We start from the raw sequence: 23,106 nt of genomic DNA on the forward strand, positions 1-23,106 counted from the left end.
TCACAGGGGATAAATCCAAGCTTTTTGCTCACATCATGTAAGGGCTGAGACGTGGAACGCTGTGGATTAGTGCGTGTGTGATTACATGTGTGAGGGTGAACCAGAACGAGAAAAGAGAAAATATAGCATTGAAAATAAAAAAGATAAGAAAAACTGTAATAACACATCTGCTCGTATGTGTGTGTTTATATATTTCACAATATTCATGGCTACCTTTTGTGCAGCAGAGCGAAGGCGGCACTGTTCTGTGATTGATTCTCTGCATTTCCCATCGTATGCATCATCTAAGGGAGACATGTTTATCTTAAATTCAATTAAGAGGGCTCAGCTTTGACACTACTGTAATCTAACAGACCAGGGGAGAAGAAATGAGGATGTCAACACTGGCTGCTGCATCTGCACTTTCATCTATTGCCCTTTTCCCATTCTGTCTGCTTTTCTTTTTTTTTTGCCAATGAGAGAGACGTGTGTACAAAATGGGCCAGATGACAGATTTAACTTATCAGTACTGCATCACATATTATCTGTGCTGTGAAGTACTTTCAGAAAATCTAGGATTAAGGGTCAGAAAATACATTTTTTCTATGGTTTCGTCCCCTGTATATGAAATAGGTAGTTGATCCAATGATGCAGCATGGATCTTATAAACATTTGTTGCTTTAAAATAAGTATAATTTGTTGCACAATACATTTTTTTTCCATTTACACAAATACACCTTACATTTGCTGGTCTAACAATATAATTCAATTACCTGTTAACAACTGGAGTAATTTGAAAATTCATACTGATACATCTCAGTGTCTTACTTCAGCACATGGGCTATTTTTTATAAATAAATACCAGCACTCAGATTAATCTCAATTCCCTTTTCATTTAGTGCTCTCAAAAATATGAGAATTGTCTTTCACATAAAAAACAGCATTTTCTTCGTACTAGTTACTTAGCACCTTCACATGACATCAAGAAAAACTTGATTATTATGTTGGTCCAAGCAAAACCGGACTTTTAAAATGCATCTAAACATATCCTGACTAAAAATCTAATATCCAAAAGACGTCCGATTCTATTATTGCTGCATATTTTTGCTCAACAAAGCTCAAACCGGCCTTGACGGCCTTACTTATTGTCCACAGCCCGTCTTCAAATTCACATATTTTTCTATTTCTGTATTTTGTTACACACAAGTTTGGAATTGCGAGTAAAAACAGCCCATTAAAAAAATGTTCAGACTGTTGATGTGCTCTATAAAAACCTGATTTTTTGGGTTGCGTCATCACACACTCATCATTTAGTTAACTTTAGGCATCATCTGTGCATTGACAGAGACAGAAAAGATCAGCAGAAAGTCTTGAAAATTCTCTTACTCAGTCCACAGAATTGCTACATTTTGACTTACTTTGGTAAGTCGACCCCCCTCCTTTCTATGTATACTGAGACGAAGTGTTGCCACTGATTAAGTTGACATTGTATACTTATGACCAAATCAGTACTGAACATAATGCATGATACATAGGAGTCAGTTGCCTCTGTAGTCCACAAATCACATGTAATAGTTACGCGACCATCTGTGCCTACACCAACTTAACAGAGCACAGAGCACTCCATCAGGGTGGAATGGCGTTGGACTATATTACAGGCAGGGAGGGACCGCACTTTCTGGTAAGCATTACTTTCTGAGAAAAATTGTTTATTATTTTTGGATTGACCGTAACAGGACTCAGAATGAGCTGCTAAGTGCTCTGCAGATGTTTAAAATGGATCCGTCATGTGTCTTACTATCATGACGCTGGAGCTCCTGGCACTTTCAGAGCTTCTGTGGGAGATACTGTTGCCAAATGTGAGTTTCTAATAAGTTAGAATTATTCATAACTTAACTACTGCAAAGCTTATGACTTGGAACTGAGTGCCAATAGAACCCATTCCCCATGAAGACAAAAGCTATTTGTTAGTGGGGCTTTCCACATGTGAGAAAAGAGCTTTATATTTTCTTTGACAATACTAACCACCTAGAATAGATCAACACGTTGAAATTCTTGACCGATATGCTATACTTTGAATCTACACAACCAAAGGGGGGAAAAAAATCCCAGAGGACTTCATTTAGATGATAGAACAAATCGCCTTAAATTGCAGTTGTGTGTGTGCTATAAAAAAAAATGTCTTACCTCAAGCAGCACAGAGTGCTGGATTCAATTTATTATATCGTACCACAAAAGGTTTTATGTGAAAACTAGATAAGTGGCTCAGCAAAGTGAGGTTAAAATGTTTGTTATGAGAATGCGGGAGTAAAGGCTAAAGGATCTATAAAAATAATGTGTTAGTGTTATCTAACCAATCATCAGCGTGCCTATAAATGTCATGTGCATTAAAGTATACGCTTCTCTAACATAAGTCATGATTGACACTGACAGAAAACATGAGGACATATTATTTTCTTTTAATACTAACTGAAAATGGCTATGTTGATGGTCATAGATTACAGTTTCTTTTTGGTTTCAATTAGGCTGAGCTGGCAGGGCAACACACTGGTCATAAGAAATATCTAAGTTCATACCATGAACCATGACTCTATCACGGAGTACAAGAACTAAAAAAAAAAGTGTGCTAAAATCTGAATAAATAGCAGATTCTGACGGCATTTGGTTTGATGAAAATCCTCCACCATACAAAGGAGGACAGCAACAGCAGGGCAAAATAATTTTCTTATTTCACTAAAAGCAGCAGGCTGCAGGAAAAACAGATTTAGAGTCTGTCTTGCCTCATTGCAGAGGAAAATCCTGCAGCAGGAACAGAGACTGTATCCTCATTCACTGACCAAGCAAGAAATTAAGTTAACGCCTCAAAATCATCCCCAAGATGATGTCTTTGCATGGTCTTTTCCCCAGCTGTTCTTCCAGTCATGGCCAGAATTATAATGATTAATGAGACAGCTGCTCCACTTTGGCAAAGAGTGAGACACATAAAATAACAGTAATTATTGCTCTTAATTAATGCCACAAATAGTTACAAGTAAATAATGCATAATAAATTGAAAGATAATGATTAGTTTGCTGTTTCAAAGGCAGATAAGGTAATGTTTTTGCTCAACTAATGTATGCTTTTATTGTAATAGCTTGACTGTGAGAATGTGTGTACACCTTTTGAACAGTTTAATACTGACATTATTACTTATATAAACACAAGGAAATCTGCTCAGCAATGCATTGGCAGTACTGCACATATCAATGTGACTTGTACTGCTGCCATGCAATTTTTGGGAATTATTTGGAAGCACCTAGAACTGCTGTTACACATTTTGGCTGCTCAACTCTAAAAGGTAAAATGATGAGTGTAGAAGCATCCTTCCTTTTGTAACCAGAGGTGAAATTGATTTACCACTGAGTCTTTTGGAGTCATAGGTATAAAAAGGCACTCAAACTACTCCTGTAATAAGCTCAACAGTATATTTTTCTTTCGAGTACATTCTATTATCATTATTTGTGCTCTTTAATGTTCAGTTGCAGCTCATTCACTTATGTCTGTCGTGGCGTTCACGCCAGACTCCCCATCTTCCCCAGCTTCCCCACCGTGTGTTGGGCTCATCATCCTCCTCTCATCTCTGCTTCTTCTCAGCCAACACACAAGTTCAGTAAGGGGAGGCCTGTTGCTAGGCAACAGCACAGAGTGTATGATTAAAACTTTTACAATCTATCACCTGAGATACTGATGTGGCTCCTTTCCTCTAATGCTCCGTAGAGCAGCTGGGATGTGCACAGCAGCATCACACATGCTAATTGTGTGTGTGGCGTGAAATGAAACATTTGATTCCCATGCAGTTGGTGCCACCACATCTTTAACCAACTGGACATAAAGCTGCAGCTTTTTCATACCGTGTGCCAAACTTGCAAGCCAACTAACTTTCATTCTGGGTTTATGGAAAGAATTAGATTCCTACTGCTGCAGAGCTGAGCTTCAAACATTGCTGTGTCGTTTAATCAGCCTGGACTTTTGTTCACTGTGTCTTGACTTGAGGTAAAAGTAAGGATGCAAGACAAGATAAAAGGATGTACAAAAACGAATTCATGTTTTCTTTGTTCAATGACAAGAACCACGCTGATGGAGGTGTTACAACTTAGTTTCATCATTGTGATTGATTGTAATGTATGTGAGATGCTTTAATGAGAAAAAGAGGAATAGAGGTGGAAGAAACAGAGCACCAGTGTGATCGGTGTGTGTGTGTGTGTTTGCATTTGTGCTTGTCTTCCACCATTTGTGGGGTAAAAAAATAGGGAGTTAACCATACTTGTGGGATCCAACAGTTTTGCTGGGTCAAAAGTTGTGGACCAAGAGTTTAAGAGCTGTCTGAAGATCAAATTCCAAGTTTATGGTTAGGGTAGGCTTTGCACAAAGATATTTAGTTGGTTAGGGAATAGGGGCTTTGAAATACATTTTGTTTTAGAGGAGAGTCCCTACAAAGACAGGCAGACAAGGCCGTTATGAGAATGGTGTTTTGATTATCAGTGTTTTTGTGTTTGTACGGGAGAGAGAAAGAGTGTCGCCTTCAGAGTGTGGCCGCTGGCATCATTGTAATAGATAAATGACATATTTGTCCTTTGTGAAAAAGTGACAAGTGCATGTAAACATGTGCAACATGCATGTGATCAATATACAGTTTACTCGTGTGTATGTGTGTGTGCTTGCGATCCACAATTAAGTTAAATGCTGCCCTCTGGCATCTCAGCTGGTAAGAAATCTAATCTACAGGCCAACCATGATTAGGTGGTGGCACATACAGAAATGATGAGATGAAAACTCCGATGAGATGTTGAGTGAAGAGGAGAAAAAGAAAAAAAAAGTGGGGAGGTGAAATGAAGGGAAGGAATGAGAGACATCTTGTGGCTTTAGGCGACAGGGTGAAAAAATGTAGAGGTCTTAGATTTGAGAGGAGGAACGAGACACAAGGGGGCTTGACAGTGGACACTGCAATAAAAAAAGAAGATGGAAAATGGAAAGCAAGGGGAGAGTTTGTAAAAACAAGCATCAGTTCTTCACCCTCAGGTTCACTGTGCTGTATGTTTCTGTCTTGAGCAGATAGGTTATAGCTCAAAAGCCTGCAAACAGTTAAGGAATCTGCTATTGTTGTGTTTCAACAGGATGACACTAAGCAAAGAAATAGGAAAACACCTACATGTTAGTATACATTAACGTAGCCGATCTGTAGATGCATACACTCTTGAGGTCAGCTTACATTCCACCTGGTACAGATTTGTGGTAGATGTTTCCATAAATCACTTATTTTTCATCAATTTCTCTATCCATTTACTTGAGTAACATTGAACAGACACAGTTGTTTAAGCTCCACTGTGTCCCATAATGTTCCTTTTTCATAGGCTTCCTGAATATCTGTTCCCCCGAACTGAACTGACTCCCTTGTAATTTATTCAGAGCCATTTCCATCTCAATTTATGCCTGTTGCCTGACCTTACCTTTCAGAGTCTTACCTGCCAGACTGTTCTTTTAGTTTTGTCATTCAGCCATTCCATCTTTTTACATTGCCTATTTTCTAAGCCAGAAGGGGACTAAGAGTCGCTGTTGATTATGAAGCAGCACCATGGGACTTTCTCACCTGTTTGGGTTGTCAGAATTTTGGCCAGAAATTTAAAGTAACAGGGAACTTGGTTTTCCACCATCCAAAAAAGCATGTTAGGTTAATTGGGGATTATAAATTGACCCTGTGAGTGAGTGTGAGTGATTGTTTGTCCATTTGTCTCTGTGTGGCCCTATGATGTACCCTGCAGGGATAGGCTCTTTATCGATTTAACAAATCAGTTAGACAGGAACATAATCATCAATATAATACATAGAGTGTTTGATTTAAAAAGTACCAAGTCAAAGTACAAGACAGTACAAAAAACAGGAACAAGTTTCCAATTATGCTTTTTCTATTTTCCATAAAATTCCTTCAGGGGAGCAAACCAGACAGATCCTGTCTCCGGTGCCCCTGCCGCATGACCCTGAGTTGGATTAACTAAACATAGCAAACTGATGGATGGAAGGATAAATAGAGGCAAACTATACATAAGCACAACACACTAAGTCAGTAGATAAGTAAAACAATTAGAAAACACAGAAACTTGCAGACACTCAGCTATAAAAACATTTACTTAATTGGGACGCCACAAGAGCTTTGATAACTTGTAGATGCAGAAAGTATTACATGCTATAAGGGGGCTTTTGCAACCTTTGAGATTTCACTGTGGAACAGTATAAAGTCGTTGCTGACTGTAGATAAGATGCATGAAATACCACCATTAAATGCAGAAAAAAGTCTGGTCGATAAGATGAAGAAAAAATACAACATTACATCTTATGTAACCCTTTAGATGAACATACAGAAGATAACTTGAGTTCCCAGGAAATGACCTTGTCTGATTACGTTGTATGTTTGGTTGGTTGTGCTGCGGCCTGTAGCTGTTTGTGGAAATTTCACTACCCATTTGCAGGCAGACCTGTGGCTGGGTGGTCCTGGTGGTCAATTCTGTTGATTGCATTTTTCAGAATGATTTACAGATAGCAGCAAAGACAGATCGACACAGACCTTAGGCATGTCTTTGGTTTCTACTCAGTAAGGCCACTCCAGAGAGCTAGAAACGCTCTGCAACACAAGAAGCTAGAAGGTGGCAGAAGAGGAGTGCATGGCGGCAGGGCCATGTCTGCAATCAATTTTTTATTCTTTGTCCTCGGTTGCTGTCTCTGGGTACTGCCAGGGAAACAAAATCAACATCCAGAAACAGCCTAAAGGCAAACAGAAGAAAAACATGCTGAAACAGACATGGCTGTGTTTATAAGGGCATGTTATGGTGTCTTGTAACTTACTGTTTTCATGTCTTTGTATGATACATGCTTTGGAGATGATGCATGGTGTTACATAAGAAACCAAGCAGCATAACCCATTAAGCAGGACTTTCTTCATCCGTGCAACTTTGAATGAAACAAAGAGCTTTAATCTGAAACTGAGGCTGAATAAAATAAGATCTGCCTAGAATTTTATTTCATGTTTTTCCATGTGATTTAAAAACTCTGCTTGTTAAGACAATCCCCAAAGAAAAAATATACATCTATTTTTTTTTTTTTACATAAATGAAAAATGGATGATTATTCATGAAGCGTGGAAAAGATCTTGCTTTGTCACACCGATGATTAAATGATTAGCTACCTTGGGTTTGTGCAGACCAACACCAATCAGAAGCCAATATATAAGTAAAATTTACCCAGTAAATTCTGACACTTCTATCAGTGATGCACATAAAACATTAACTGACCTAATTCTCGTGCCAAGTGGAAGAACTCAAAGCTAATGTCAGAATTGTCAGGTTTACCCTGCTATCTGTGAGATGTTGGATGTCTCTTCTTTACATAATTTATTACAATTGCAGTATCTTATATTCACTTTAACAGCTTGCAGAGTGTTAATAGTTTAAATACATTAACATGTTCCCTATATTAGTAACAGCAGACGAGCCCCTTCCAAGTGAAACCCACTCTGCACCGACTGCTCAGTTCCTGTGGCCAAATCAGACCCACTCTGCATCAGCTCTGCTGAAATAAACAAAGAAGAACATGCAAAATTTAATTGGACACAAAATTGGTATGCATCCCCTGTGTGTAGGATGAGTCATCAACATTTGCTAATTGTTTTCCAAGAAATTACAAACTCTACCCACAAAACTACTTTACTTTTTTCATTGTAGAGCATCAGATTCTAGTGTATTGACACATATAGTGAAACCGCAGGGAATGTAAGAAATGTTAACATCAAATTGGATTTTATTAAACTCTTGTATAGTTACCGTACAAAACAAGGTCTAAATAATGCAAAGTCTTGTAAATCTGCATTCTTTCTCATGACCTACAGGGGGTGATTCCTGTGGTTTATTGTTGACAGCTTCCTTCATTGAGGTTGTGTGTCATCTCCAGCTTACTTGGACTGAGTTGACTTGCCTTGATTACAATTCATTCATGTCACAGAGAGGCATGTTACAAGTTTACTACATAAAAACAATAAAAGTCTTGGAAAGCAAAACTGTTGGCTCATCATATTCCCTTCTGTACTGTAAAGGCTTAAAGACCTGTGTCTTGTAATAATTTCATGAGGCCTATAAAATTATGTGAATTAACGCCTTAAACAACAGCATAAAACTGTGACTTTTACAAGTATCCAGATCTTTTCTTTACCTTATATGTATTAGTTCTAATAGACTGATCATTCTTTTACCCTGATGATTTTTTTTAATGAATACAAAACAAAGAACATGGAAACATTACAGCAACCACAGTTGTCAGCAGAGAAAAGCACAAGAAGGTTATTATTTTTTATTTTATTTTCCTGCTCTGAAGTCATGATAAGTCACACACAGAGATAAAGAATGGTGGTAAGGTATTCCTGCATGTCCTCCACACAGCATGCACATTATTAGGCATATTTCATTCCTCAAGATTCCATTTATTGTTGGACAAATGCAGTCAGCTCAGTAAATCCAAAGTGTTACGGAGCCCAAAATCTGAATATTAACGAAGGCGGAATCTCAGATTTAGGGTCCGAATTAAGGTCATTTAATCATCATTTAAGGTCATTTGAATTTTAAAGTAACTAAAATCTCTTACTAAATCATTTTCACGTAACTACATCACTTTCATCAACAGTTTTGGCATTTCAAAATATCAATAAGTTTCATTAGCTCTCCACACAAGGAGTCTTACGCAGCCATTGCCCCTCAAATGTAACTGTACTGTGTTTGAGTACTAGTAGCATGTGATGTAGCTTTGCCCAAAGATCATGACTTCCTCAGAGGCTGCAGACTTCCTGCTCTTCCACTTCTTGATGGAAGATTAAACCAGAAACTGGCACTAGAGTTTAAGAGCTAATTTTCAATTCAGATTCAACCAAAAATATTTAGAAGATGTGCTGCTTAATGCTATCAATCCATGGTATGGCCCCTCAACCACGAGCTTAGGCCTGACTTGAACTGGCGCCATTTGTTCATTAGTAATACTCATATGTCTAACTTCTCCATCAAGATCCATCTCATTTCATCTGTCCATAGAATCTTTGAACAATGTGTCCTTAGATATTCTATAGCCCAATCATGATGCTGCAACTCATGAATTTTTTTAAGTGATAATTGCATTTCAGCACTCTTTACCTTCGCCATGTCTCTGACCGCTTGACAGCTCAGATAGGTTGCAGGAATGGAATATGGGCTGCTCGACGATAATAGGCTTCTGGTGGCTTTGTGTGAAATTTTTCTCAGGTCTTTTTTATTAGTTATTTTACACCTGTATCTTTCATTCTTTTTGTGTGACCTTGACCGTGGGTTGGCTTTCACTTCTCAGTCACTATAAAATGTACACATCATTAGGTCTTTGCTCAGTACTAATGCAAACACAGTGAAATGGTTGAAAAAGATTCACAAAGAGAATAGAGCCATTGAGTTGATCCATGTGCGGGAAAACAAAGAACTTAACTCAATTTCTGCTGTGGAAAAATATTTGCTGGGCCTGACTAACACGAGGGGGGTCTTCACTCACACTTGTAAGGGATTTGAGTGGGTGTGTTGCTGCTTTATCCACTCTCGGGTTGGCTTGTGGCAGAGTGTGATTGAAGCAGAATGACTGATAGTTTGATTTGAGAAATACCTGAGGAGCTGAGAAAGGCACCATATCCAGTAGGTGTTTCACCCTTCGGGATTGATGTTGTGTGTTGATTCAACCAGCCTTCCACAAAAGCAGCTAGCTGGAAGCTTTTTCATTACATTGAGTGTAGTTGATTGCATTTCCTCCACCACTCTCCGAAGTGTCTAAATGGAGCCGATATACAGAATTCATCACCTCCCAGCCGCTATTCTGCACTGGTACATAAACCACCATGAAGCCTGTCAATTTAAAAAAGAAATCAAGTCACATTTCCTTTTATATTTTGAGCTTTAAATATATTTTTGACCAAATATCATGTAAATATAATAAGACTGACATCTTTTTCCTCTCCAGTTTCTGCATAGGACTCAATCAGTCATCAACCTTTAGATGCCGGTGCCAGAGGATCCAACAAAAAGACATATAATCACAGTATAAAGGCAGTGGGGAAATAGAATGCCTAGTCCTGCTGATGTAGGTTTTGGTTCACGTAAGAGGAGTGTAAACATATTAAACTGTCACTCTCTGAGTTACTGTGACTTAATGAGAAATCTGAAATTTAGATGCATAATGCACCAGAGTGCAAACTCAGAGAAGAAAGAACCACTACTTGCTTCACTTGGAAGGTTTAAGGTTGGAATTTGAGCAGTTGAGAAAAAGTATATCTAACACTGACCAGAAATACAATCAGGCCATTTGATTGTGTCAACCGTCTCATGCACCCAAAGTTGAGCCAACACGGGGAGTTTACTTACACAAAAAACATCTGAGCTCCTCTTTGTTCAACTTTACCAAGTGTTGGACAGAGAGGAAGCCTGCAGCGAGTTTTCACTTTGCTTTATAGATTTATGTATGAGCTCACTGTGTATACTGTTAAAAAATCATGTATTTTGCCATAAAAAATGCAGAGATGAATAAAGAGAATAGAGTGAAAAGCACAAATACTGTTTCACATTATCTCATGGTAATTTAGATGAGAGCATATACTACACAAAACCTGTATATCTATTTATTTATTTTTTTATAAATGCAAAGAAAATCAATATTGTCCATGTGAAACAATTTTTGATATTTGAAACTCTGTTCCGGATAGAAGCAGGATGATGGGCATTGACTTGAGGAAAAATTTAAAACATCAATATCTATGATTTATGTCCGTTTCTACCTTATAAACATTCCTAACTGCCATTCTTTACAATAATTGAGATACGCCTTAGGATACGTGATTTTTGGCCAAGCACCTTGGATTAGCTGAACTTAAATGGCATTGTTTTACAGATCCACTAATCTTCATATATTAGTGCATATATTATGGATATCTTATTCATAATTCAACTGCCTTCATCTGTAAACCGAAATGGAGTATAAGTGCTGAGAAATACTCATCCAGAATTAACAAACATATGTCCTGTGAAAAATATGAGAAGTAAACTTGAGTGCAAATGATTTGTTTTCAAGAATGACTTAAAAAAAAAGGAAAATGTTAAATGGGCTGTATTTATATAGCACTTTTCTCTTGTTGACCACTCAAAGCACTTTTATACCAAAAGCCACACACACACTCACAGAGCAGCTCCCAGCTTATCCAGTATCACAACAACGCTCTTTATCACACATGTATACACTAAAGGATTGATCAGAAGCAAGCTAGTATGTTCAGTGTCTTACCAAGGACTCCGAGATATGTCTGGGGAAGCCGGAAATCGAACCACCGACCTTCTAATAGGCAGTCAACAGCTCTTCCTCCTTCACTACGGCTAGTCCAAGCTACTTTATTTATGTTCTGCTGATTTTGGTGCTGGATAAAAGCCCATTCAACATAAACACACATGGTTTGTGCCCTCACACGGTTGCTCAGTGTGGGAACTAACAATTTAACAGTGTTAAATTTTCCTATCTTACTATCGCACAGTTTGATGCGTTTGAAGACAGCGAAATTTTGAGTAAAACTAAATTGGATTTGATCAACACCAGCCAAAAAGTATTTTATATCTTTCTTTTAAACAAGCTTTCTCTCTGTATTAAACAATGAACCAGACACACTTTTGTATAAACAATCGTGCAACACAAACGAGTGAAGACATGACAATAGATAACATGTTAACCCCTTCATTAGCATTTTGTCGACTACATTACTCCCACCAAGGTCAACCTAATTTTCAAGATCAATGGCATTCTTTCAAATGTATTTTCAGTAATGTTATGTGGGTGGATGTCCATAAAACCGCTCCTCACCCACACTGACTGCATGTATAAACATCTTCAGGTCTCAAAAAGTGCCAAACGCCTCTTCTCAACTGATTTGTTGCCTCAGTAAACATTTCCCTTGTAGGTTTATAGCTGCTACTTCTAAGTCCTCTGCAATAGAGAGAGATTCAATCTAGTTCAATTCAATTCAGTTTCACTTTATCAATCCCCTAAGGGAAATGTTATAGCTGCAGTAAAAAAAAATTTTTTTTATTGTTATAGATAGAACCAGCATAGAAAAAATGTTTTAAAAAAATCGTGTTTCCATACAAAAAATTTGTTATCAAATCTAAAGAGAATGCAAAGAAAAACCACAACATGCCCGGAGCTACTGCAGCAGACTGCCACGAGTGTGATGCCATTCAAGAGCTTTGTAGATTAGGACAGGATAAGATATGCTTAAACTATTAAAGACCTCGAGTAATTTTAGAACAGTGGCTACTTTAACAGTGGGTGGCAACGTTGGCCTTCAGGGTTAAGGTGGTGTGACGTTGTGATTGACAATTTGCTACCCCGGGGCATGCACAGTTCTCTGCCACATCTCATACTCGCTTACAAAAGCCAAGTTCAAAGGAGCAAGACGGGAATAACCTGAATGCAAAACTTGCTTAAAAGCGGCAGTTCACTAACCAAGCGCTAATGTCAAGGCGCTTGCATCCATCTTATTCACATGGTCCATCTTCAGCTGTAACAACCCAAGAGCCAGACTGAAGCAGGATACGTTTCTGAATCCTCTTAGTTTCTATTTTGTGTCCACGTCACTCTCTTGACTCAGTGACACTTTGTACTGACTTACTTGAGTGCATTTAAATTCTGCTACATCAATGTTTTTGGGGTTTTTTATTATGGAAAAAATGGTGTTGGGTAATGGGCCCGCAAGACAGGTGACTTACCAACAAAAAGGCTACTTAGAGACTAATGAGTCTGGACTGGGATGAGGACTGACAGATCCTGTCAAGTACCTTTTGCAATCACAGATAAATGTAGTGTGTCGCTATTTGTGATTTGCAATAGAAAGCACATAATGGCATGCGAATCTGATGGATGTTGACTGTTCCATTCATCTTTCAAGTGGCAAAGCACATCTTTGGTATCGAGGTTCAGTGGGAATGACAAAAGCTGTTCTGCCCAAAGGACACAGAAACTGGAAGCTTATCTTTTCCCTGTGAAGTTGGTCCAAACCTGCCACACAGATCAGCCATTTGAGATCATCATTATTAAAGTATGGATGCATACCGTCTTTCAGATTTGGGAATTGTCTTGTTTGCAGAGCTATTTCCTAATCAAGCCAAGAAGTGGGGCATAGCAGCTTGTGGTTGTGTTTTCCAGCAGAGTGTTTTTTGCTTATCCAAAGGAATCGGCCCTTAAAATGGAGAAGTGTCACAAATCCCGCTGGGTGGGGCCACGGTGAAAGCAATGAGCCTATTCAAAAGCTTGCTGTGGTGGTACACACATTTTGTCTCATATTCAGATCTCTGTCAATGTTTGGAACATCAACTCTACTTTCTTTCTTCAGTTTTGCATACATTAGATGTATTATCATGTATAAAACAAATGGTATTTCAATAAAGCTGTTAAAACAGAACCAACAAACTTCCAGTAGTTATATAGAAGTTATACGGTGGATACCAATGAATTGGTAATATTGCACTGTCCTATAAGAGTCACAGCACAGAATACAAACCATTTTGAATATGAATGTGTGCCAATCATAACATCCCAACCTCTTTTCATTACAACAAATAACTATCTTAAACCTGACAAGCCATCTAATCAAAAGTACCATATAGGTCGTCTATTTTTCCTTTTTTTTAAAAAAAACATTTCACATGGAGTTACTTTCGCAACTACCAGAAGTAAATTTTTTGCAAATGAAATTATCAGTCGCATCTACCTGCATGAGAGTACAAGCCATGGCGTCGTGTTTGCATGGAGGACAGTCTCCACAAAAGTGAGCACTTAGAACATAAATCAAAGGGACAAGAACTACACACTAAGGTAAACATTCAGTAGGTGCAATTTATTTTATGTGTACTTTTAGATTTGAGCTGGGCTCTTCCCAACAAGTGTCCAGGGGTACTTTTATGGCTATTCGGGTAATACAGCTTTAAAGGCGACCTATAGACCAACACAGAATGGAGTAATATGTATTACTGTGACATGGCAAGTCCAAAGTTCTATATTTATGTTTTCCAATCCTTTTGGTAGAATAACTTGCCCATTCTGCCCACATTTACCTGAGATTCACTTTAAGGACAAATGTTGTGACATATTTCTTATTAGATATACTTAAAGAAAATTTTTATTGAATGTGGTTCTATGAATAAATGTCCTTGTGTAATTACAGAAAACAAGTCTAAACCATGACACCATTTCCCACATGTGTCAGAGTTCTTATTCAGGAATGCAATAATTGTCTTCCTTCCCTCAATGATAGCATCTCAGATTGACTGCATTTAAGTGTACACCAGTATCCTGGTTATGACTGGATCAACGTCATCCACCTCATCCACGTTTCAGAACATTCTCTGATGGCAAAAAAATCTTAGTTGATGACATGATGAGAAAACGAAAACGCTTTTAATGGATGATTTGAAAACTCGTAACTTAAATGTATGACAATGTAAACTTAAACGACCATGTATAGAAGGTTATAAATAATTAAGTTTCATATGCTCCATTTCAGAAACCCAGATAAGGCTCTAAACTGGTATAGTGATGACCATGCAAACATGCTCATTTTCATTATATCCTCTTTCATTCTCTTGTGCACAGTGTGTGACTGGGGATTGATTTGAGGCCAATGTGTGAAGATACACTTTCAAAAACAATTACTCAGATCTCTATTCTACTTTCAAAATGCCTGATCATTCCAGAGAATCTCCAAACATAGTCTGAATTTAGTCTAATTTGTTAAACAGGGTTTAACTTTTTTACTTCTGTGACTAGAATAAGAATAAGAAAATGCCTTTGACTTATTTCTTCGGAAACAAAGAGGTTAAACTTTCTCGCAGGAATGTGCGAATGTGAAGAAATAAAATAATTTAACAGCTTCAGCGCTGATATTATGGAATCATTGTTTTTTGTTTTAGTCACTTTATTTATTTATTTATCACATTTATTATATCTGTTCTGATGCACTTCACAATAGTCAGCAAATTTTCTATAATGTCATTTTCTGATTTAATCAAATAAACCCACCGCTGTCAACCTTATGTACTGATGTCACTTTACTTAGAGCCCATAAAATAATGCTGTAATATTAGATTTGATCGATTCATTCTAGATGATTTGTAAAATCTATTCTTATACATCAGACCAGTTACCCACTGGCTTTAGTTCAGGTAAACATAATGTGCTGTGTGACCCAAGGGTACATTTCTTTCTTGCAACCATAATTGTTAAGCATGTTGGGGAACTTTAATTCAGACAAATTTTATTTGTTTTGCCATTTCAATGCATTACAAAAACACAAAAAACAAAAAAGCCAAAAAAGCCCAACGATTCCTTCCGAGCAAGCAATTGGCAGCATTTGGAAGGTAGAACTCCCTTTTAAGAGAAAGGAGCCTCCAGCAGAACCAGGCTTGGGGAGGACAGCCATCTGCCTCGACTGGTTGGGGTGTGTGTGGGCAGGAGGAGAGAGGAGGCTGGCTAACTTGTGAGCAGCATTCTTAGATTCAGCTGCAGGGTCAGAGATACCTGCAGGGAGAGAAGGCATAATAGGAAAGCATACTGTAAAGCCTCAATGCTGACAAGACACTGAAACTAATGTTATTCTTAAGAAACCGTATAAAATGCCGTGTGCACATGTATGAGAGTGAAATAAAACCTAATAACATGACCTTCACAGAAAGTGTTATATGAGCTCTCATATACCCTATTTCTTTCTACCTGTGACACTTCCTGTCTCTCTGAACATTATTCACAAAACGTTTTAGTTATTTAAACACCCTCAAAGGCAAACTGTGTTTTACAGATAAACAGTATAAACAGGTATACAGATGAATCCGACCTAAATGGTGAAGTGAACTGCAAACAAAAAGTTAATGAAATAACTGATAATAATGGGCGTTAGAGAAGAAAAAAGAAACTAAATTATTTATTCAGAGAGAACAAAACACATACAAACTGTGATTTGCAGGTGTGAAGCTTGGGGAGGTTTCAGTCTATCTGTAACCACGGTAATGGTCCCTGGTTCCATGGCCACTCCAGTGGCTGCTCCTCCTCTCTCTGATGTAAGGCCCTGAAAGCCATTATTTGGGTGTTAGATTTACTCATGTCTTGGCAGGGCTGCAGAGAAATGTTGTATTTTAGTTTCAAAGCAACAACTTATATATATATATATATATACTCACCTCTTCTTCTGCCCTCCTGTAGAAACACTGTAGGCCTCTTTCTGCTATGATACACTTCCTCATTGTCAGCTTCCTGTCTTTTAAGTCCTGACGAAGCCTGACTCTCATACTCGGTGTAGCGGTGGCGCTCAGTTGGGGTGCCAATCCAATCAGGTTTACTGTGAGGAGAGTGAGCAGAATAATGGCTGCCCCCAAAGGTGTGTCTGACCCTTTTGTGTGACTTCTCATTGTGATAGTATCCATCATTGTCCATCCTTCTTTTTATAGGTGGTGAAACATAATTTGTTTCCTTAAAGCCGCTGTGTGTGGTTGATAGACCGACTGAAGGAGGGACTCTTATTCTGTTATAATCTGATCTTTCGAGTGAGACAATTCTTCTGTGGCTCTTATCTTCATCAACAAATCTTCTTTCTTTCAAACCAGTCCTGATGGGGCTGATGTCCTGGTGGAGGTTGTGGGCTGGGCGGCTCTTTGAAGCAGTGTTGACTGTCTCAGAGGAACTGGGATGAGGAAGACTGCTTCTGGAGGTGAATAGTCTTTTTCTGTAATTTTATGACAATTGATATGATGAAGAATTTAGTTTAAAAAAAAAAACATTTTCTAAAGTTTTTAGATTTTCTCCACTGACTGATATCAGTGACCTTACCTGTGCTGCTGATGGTCAAACTCTTCGGCTTTGTGTCGTTTTGACTGATGAGAGGTTCTGTTCATATTTCTGTCTTCATCCTCCAGCTCCCGTTTTCTGCCAGACCTGAATGGACTCATGGTCTGTGTGCTGGTGCATGGATGAAGGTCCATGTTGTGGGACCTCACTGATCTGCTCTGCTCAGCAGGAGGAAGGGGAGGGTTCTGCAGGACAGGGGGGTCATCTGAGTGCCGGGTGCAGGTCTGCTGCAAAGACCTGCACTCAGCTGTCCCACTGTCTGAGGTAATAGTCTTCCCACGACAGCTGTTCATGTTGTCAAAACAGGACACAACACTGCAAAACAATAAACGATTCCATAAAATGACATATGGAATATTTTTAACGACATCTCATTGTATGTGCAAGCGGGACATTAATCAGGAATTCATAAAATGTGAAAGTTAACTGACAGTATTGACTTACTGGGAGCTGAGGTAGTACAAGCTGTCAATGTGGTGCAAGCTGATGAAGGCGTGCTTCAGCACCTCATGGGGTGTCATCCGATTTTCTGCATCAAGGTGGAGCATTCCTTTAATCATGTCCACAAACATCAGCACATCGATCATTTCTGCGACTTTGTCTCCATAATTCTGGTCACTGACAACATTGATCTGAAAAACAGAGAGACGACAACTCAGGCTGGGAGTATATCTGAGCACCTCCGAGGTAGAATAAAACCCGATTTATCTCAGAAATAGTTTTTCTGTCTTTACAGTGAATTGTCAAAAATGTACACCTACATGCAGGAGGTCATCCAGAGAGAGTAAGAGCTCTCTCCTCATCTCCACTGATTCAATCCTTGTCTCCTGGAGGAACTGCTTGGGTGTCTGAACAGAGAGTGAACTGCTTAGCAATTATAGAGTTAGTGGAGCAGACAAGCCAACTGACTTTTGGATGAAAAATGTCTAAAAGGCAGAGTAAGTTACAGATGTACAGCACCAACAGACAAAAATCCTGAGTTTTGTACTAAGTTGTGTATTTAAATGCAAGGGTGACGTTTAGGTTACTGCACCTTGAGTTTCCAACAGCTGTCGGTGGAAACGCTCTCTCTCTGGAAAAAAAAGGCTGTCCTCTTTCCGCAGTTGAGCAGGTTATCTGGTGGCATGCCCTGAGTTTCCACTATGTACCTCATCTACACATACAGCAGAACATTCAATCAAAATGGGAGTCCAAGTCAAGAATTTAGATGAGTTTTGGCTCAATACTTTTTTTTTAAATTTGATGTAAAAATGTCTTAAAAAGTGTTATTTCAGTAAAGGTGACTCCACATATGGTGCAGATTTAATTTTAGTCATAATTACCACATCGTATTCATTTATGCCAGGGTAGAGGTGAAAGCTGAGGTACAAACAAACAGCCAGGCAGCCCAGAGACCACATATCAATGGCCTCTGTGAATGGAAGCCCCAGCATAATCTCTGGAGACCTAACAGATGACAGATAACCTCGGTCACATTAGCTTCAATCATTATTTAACAAAGCATGTTCATTAATCACACACTGGATCACTATGATATCGTGCACTGTTTTACAACACCTCAGAGACACGTTGGAGCTCTTTGTGAATGTGCGAGCCATCATTTCCCCACTGGAGGACTCAATATATTTCCTGTTACTTACCGGTATGGAAGGGTCTGAAGTTTCATGCCCACCTTGGCAGTAGAAGCATGACAGGCCAGGCCAAAGTCAATAACCTTTAGCCTGTAAGGCTCCACATCACTGTTGACCAACATTACATTTTCTAACTTGAGGTCTGCATGTATTATCCCTATAGACCTCAAGTGTTGAAGTGCTGTGGCAATCTGAAAGACAAAAACACTTGTAAATAAGCTGCAATAAGCAAGAAGCCATCAGTATCCATGTATATTAATCCAGAGAAGGCTGAAGTTCAGCATACCTGCTGGACAATTGGTCTGATTTCCTTCAGACAAAGAGGAGTGCAATATCTGTCTTGAACTAAGTCAAGCAGACTTTTGTCCAGATGCTCAAACTCTATACAAAAGTGCTCTTTATCAGTGAAAAACTGGTGCCACTGAACCAAGTTACAATTGTTTGAGTTCAGCTCTCGCAATTTCTGCAGGATAGCAACCTGAGGATACATGAAAGGTTTAACATTAGCCCCACACACTATCTGTAAGAAATGACTTCAGAAAAAACGGGACACAACCACTCTACACTGCCAAATATGGCTCACACTCAGATAAACATTTCCTACCTCGTGTTCGGCTGACTTGATTTCCTGCATCATTTTGATAGCAACAGTTTTCTTGTCGGTCGTTCTGAAACACTGAACAACTTTGCCATAGGCTCCCTGCCCCAGGAAAGACTGCACCTGGTAGGTGGTGGTTCCAGATGAGAGAAAGCTTCCTGGGACCAATGGGCCATCCTTTGCAGGAGGAGAGAAGGGCATCTCCCAAGACATTGTGAGAAGTGTCACAAATAGAGTTCAAAGCTGAGAGGAAAGAAGCAGATTTAAACATCTAGTCATATTTCAACACAACAACGCTATTCACCACAGAGTAACTGTATTGAACAGCTGGTATGTAAATAGTGGAACTCATCTAATTTGTAACAATTAGTCAGATCCTTGATTGCATCGTTTTGCAACCAAAGAGATTATAGATAAAAGTATCAGAACTGTGAGAACAAATCTAACTTTTGGTGTAACTGTGGTGATCAATCGGTAGATAAAAAAAACTTACCAGGTTGATGTCTCTGAAATGTTGTTGAAAGTTTATCTTCAGAACTGACTTTGATAAATGCGAAACAAGAGAACAAGTTCAGACAAATGTGTTTCTGTGTTCAGAGTTCATGAAAGTACTGTTAAGTTTGTATCCAGCTTATTCTGAGAATGTTCTGAGAGAGTTCCAAATTCCACTTTACCACACCGTTCTGTTCTGTGATTGTCATCATGGCAACATTCTAATTCTCTTCTTGGAGAATTCCATATTCTGACAGTATCAGGGTAATTTAATTTAGAATTAACCAATGTTATCTAATGTTATTCATAACTACAACTATGATAAGTGAGTTTTATGCTTTAAAGCCCTTAAAGCCATCTGATATACCAAAATTAACAATGAAGATCCTTTAATGTAATGTGTTTTTGACTCATGGACATATTTAACCTTCAATTCACTGAGACCAGAAAGAAAATTATTTAACTGTTTTATTGTAGTTTTTATTGCATGCTAAAACGAGACATATGCAAACACATAATACTGGAGAAACTGGAGAGAAAGAGATTTGGTTTCAGTCTGGTCAGGACAACAGCATAATGAGATCAAAATCCAATCTTCATTCTCTGTTGATGTCGGTTCAATCAGCCCCAAAACGGAGCATTGAATATTAGGAGGACTCATTCAAGAAGGTTTTTGGTATGAAAATGCCATTCCATCATCATTTAGGCTGAGATTTTGTAAACAAAGGTTATAACAATAACTGCTAATTTATACATACCTTGAGAGCAGATCAACTCTCTGCATTCATTTGGAAACATATTATGGTCTTTGTGAATCATTTTCTATTATTTACCATCTTATTGCAGTCGTTGTTCGCTACCTTTTCCCAAGGGAAATATCTGTCTCTTTTGCTCATTATTAGCCCTTTACCACTCACCCACTGACAGAGATAAATATGGAATGAATTCCATGTTTTTTTGTCTGATAAAAGCAAAGAATTCATGGTCTTTGTTATTTGATGCAAGAGGCAGTGTTAAATAATCAAAACAACATCACATTCAGCTTCCTCATCAATAGTCCTCTTAGCCTCTGATTTAACATTTATTACCCAGATAATTAAACAAATGAGCTGATGAATCAATTAGATGGTCACACACGGGAGGGCTGATGGTTTCACTTTGACTCAAAAGGAAAGGGGGAAGTGGGAGATACATAGAAAGAATAAGAAAAGCAAGACGTGCTTCCATGTTGGTGCACATCCTCCTGATGAGCATTGGATAGGATCACTGCATCATGCCACGGAGCACTGTCAGTCCCATATTAGTTATTGTCCTATTGTTATGAACCATGGAAGGTGGTAATTGGATATTCACTGTTGACTGCGATCACAAAGCTGGAATTTTATCCCTTACTTTTCAACATTTAAGATAATGAGAAGTTTTCTCGCTCAGACACTTCCAGGCACATCATCTGTGTGTTTTCTCTCAACTGTCTTGATTCATTAAATCACTGCTTTGTTTGGAATAAAGACATAAGAGTGGAAATGATTGTTATTAACATTTATCAGCTTCTAATAGCTTTCAGCTATCAGTTTGCAACTTCCACAGGGTAATAACAGAGAGGTGTTCAGTGTACTTAGATCATATTACGAAAAGATGATTGAACGTACTGAATCTTAGAAAAGGTTGCTATAGTGTTCCTTCATATTATGATCATCTGATAACAGCTACTTGAAAGCCTGATTTGAGAGTTTTGTCGAAAGAAAGTGCCAGCAAAACCAGCAGAAATGAGCTGTCTGATATTCACTGGTAATTACTGTGAATTAGCCATCCCAGGGTGCACTGGACGCAAGAAGTAAGCCAGCCCCCTGCTGACATAGCAAATATATACTTCCTCTCATCAGTCAGTCCCTTCATTCTTGGCCAAATGTCTATTGGGACAGCGGAGGGTGGATTTTTCCCAATATTAGCTAAGGCCTGGCCTGTTCACTGGGGGGATTTGTGAGGGAAAACCTCTTGCTTTGATGTCTCCTTGAATATCCAGCCTTGACACAGTAAAACAAGGGACAGCAGGAAACTGAGAGGATGCATCCAGAAGAGATGGCCCTTCTGATTTTGGTGTCAACATTCGGAGAGAAAGTGATTAAACAAAGCTCAAAATAGGTCTAAACACGGGGAGAGTATAGTGCAGACATGTGGACAGGGTTATCAGAACAAAAGCCTTCATAACAGCAAGCAATATATTCATATTTGTCTGTTTACTGTATGAGCCTAAAGCGGCAATAACTCAATCTTTACTTCCTCAGAAACCACACACTGCCGCTCAGAGAGAAAATCAAGTTAACAGTTCATATATGGTAAATTGAGATGGGGACTAGCTTCGTCCCAAATGATTTTACGATGAATTGCATATTCTTGTTTTTCAGTGCAGCATAATGAGCTTCCCCTTTATTAGGGTAAAAAAAAGACAACAAAAACAACAACAAAGGGAACGTGACTGCTGGACACTTGGGTAATTGGAGGAAGCAGTAATCTCAGACATGATGGCCGAGCATGCGACTATCAGCGTGATGCGTTGGACCTGGCACGGCGATAAAAATGACAGAACTAATCGTCGTCTCAGAAGCATATCCTCAAATAAACTGTCAAGAGCCGTGAACAGCTTTTCCCACTACATTCCTTTCCTCCAAACATCTCTCACTGATATTCAAAGGCCTGAGGGGGACTTTTCAGTGTTGCAATAAGAGAAAAGCAGTAAAACTGATGTTGACGTTAAACTGGTTTCTCAATCAAGTGTGAGAGCCAGACTTTAGTTAGGCATAGCTGGTGTGCTGTGACAGTGACTCGGGGGAGCTCTAATGCAAAGGCTGAAAACTGCTCCGAGAACTCCCCGCAATTTACTTGATCCTACAAATGACCTTAAGATGTGGATAAGCGATAATGGATTTGAACAAAGTCAGATTGTAATCTGATGAGAGCGCCTAAACTTCATGAGACAGCAGCATGTATGATTTATCAACCTGGAGGGGAAATCGATATTTTCCTCTTTTTGATCTGCATCATCAGCTGGTGATGAAGTAGAGCAGCTGTGAAGTTAATGCTCCACATTGACTTGGGACACAAGCACTGTGGCCATGAACATTTTTTAAAGTCCACTCATGAGGACAGAGGGCAAACTGGCCGATGTAAGGGAACACTCTCACAAGTCAGGGCGACTTGACAAGGTGTGATTAATCGCTGTGGGGAACCTGATCGAGAACAGGAGTGACTAATGACCCGTGTATGGCTGCTGATTTAATCAATCAAGAAAAGGCTTTAACCTTGCCAATACTAGGGTAAAACATTGCCACACACATACAGAGATGCACACTTTTTCAAACAAGCAGGAGCAGTGTTGAAATATTTTGTTCCTGTACACGCTGCTCAGGCAAATTTGTATGACATGTGGTGGACAAAAACCTTCTGTG

Source organism: Leuresthes tenuis, unplaced genomic scaffold, assembly GCF_036924035.1.
Source record: "Leuresthes tenuis unplaced genomic scaffold, fLeuTen1.0.hap1 SCAF_18, whole genome shotgun sequence".
NCBI lineage: Eukaryota > Metazoa > Chordata > Actinopteri > Atheriniformes > Atherinopsidae > Leuresthes > Leuresthes tenuis.